The sequence below is a fragment of the Octopus bimaculoides genome, chromosome 18 (genome assembly GCF_001194135.2).
Source record: "Octopus bimaculoides isolate UCB-OBI-ISO-001 chromosome 18, ASM119413v2, whole genome shotgun sequence".
NCBI classification, from domain to species: domain Eukaryota; kingdom Metazoa; phylum Mollusca; class Cephalopoda; order Octopoda; family Octopodidae; genus Octopus; species Octopus bimaculoides.
The window spans coordinates 17644201-17645437 of record NC_068998.1 but is presented as its reverse complement, the minus strand read 5'-3'; positions in this window follow the sequence as shown (position 1 = coordinate 17645437).

Below are 1237 nucleotides of genomic sequence, written 5' to 3'. Positions count from 1 at the left end.
ACCTAACATCATAGCATCATAATTTTGAAATATCTATAAAACCGTGAAAAGCTTGTTTATTTTTATGTCTTTTGATTTATTATTAGTGTTGCATAATATGTTCTGCTAAAATTGATGTTTCTTTTCAGATATCATCAGAAAAAGGTAACTAAAATTCATTAAAATGACAGATCTATTGGTCTTTCAAACAGGTCAAATAGCTGGTGCTCGTATGGCAGCCAAAAGAAGCATTTGACCTAGACTGCCTCCTTCCAACTGTTAAACATGGAGGGGGATCTGTGGTGATCTGGGGGATAGCCCAGATCTCGGAAATCCGCCAGCCCGATGGTTTCCCTTCATGGCAGAATTAATAGTCAAGACACACACTCACAGACACATACACACTCACAGACACATACACATTCATATACAAAATGTAACACCGTCGTCGTGGTATAAAATGTCATTTACTTTGTCGTACGTAACGGACGCGCAACAGACACACACTCACAGACACACACTCACAGACACATACACACTCATATACAAAATGTGACACCGTCGTCGTGGTTTAAGATATCATTTTACTATAGTTGACTATTGAAAGATTATTTTCGATCGAGAAAGTGTCATATTGTTTTAATCCAAATGAAAATAAAAATTACATGTTGACACTCGCGGGGTCTAATAACTATTACCTTGTAAAATATGATTTGATTTGGTGGAGACGTTTGAGAATGCATAGAGGACAGATAGACAAAGAATTTTATATAGAGAGAGATAATAAAGGAAGCAAAAACCTAGAATCAATTGTTGGCAATTGCCAAAGAAAGAGGAAAATGATTTGAAGGATTTAACGGTTCATTTTCATAGAAAGTCACGGATTTTCATAATTAAGGTTTCGTAATTAACGTGGTGGAGGCAGATGATTTGTTAACTGACAAGATGGTAGCTACAAACGCAAATGTCAATTCATTGAATATTTGTATTTTGTTTTGCGCTTCATGCTTCACGATATTTTCAACTTAAGTAAGGATAAGTTGAGGATATTTACTCTTCTGGATTGCTATAATGATTGATACAAATCAAACTGAAAACAACTGATCTTGTAACGACCTTGTATATATGGTTCAATAGAAATAAAAGACAGGTATTTTATAGCCGGAGGAGATTGTCAATAATATACATTTACCATTCAATGAACACACACACACACACAAAACACACACACACACACACACACACACACACACACACA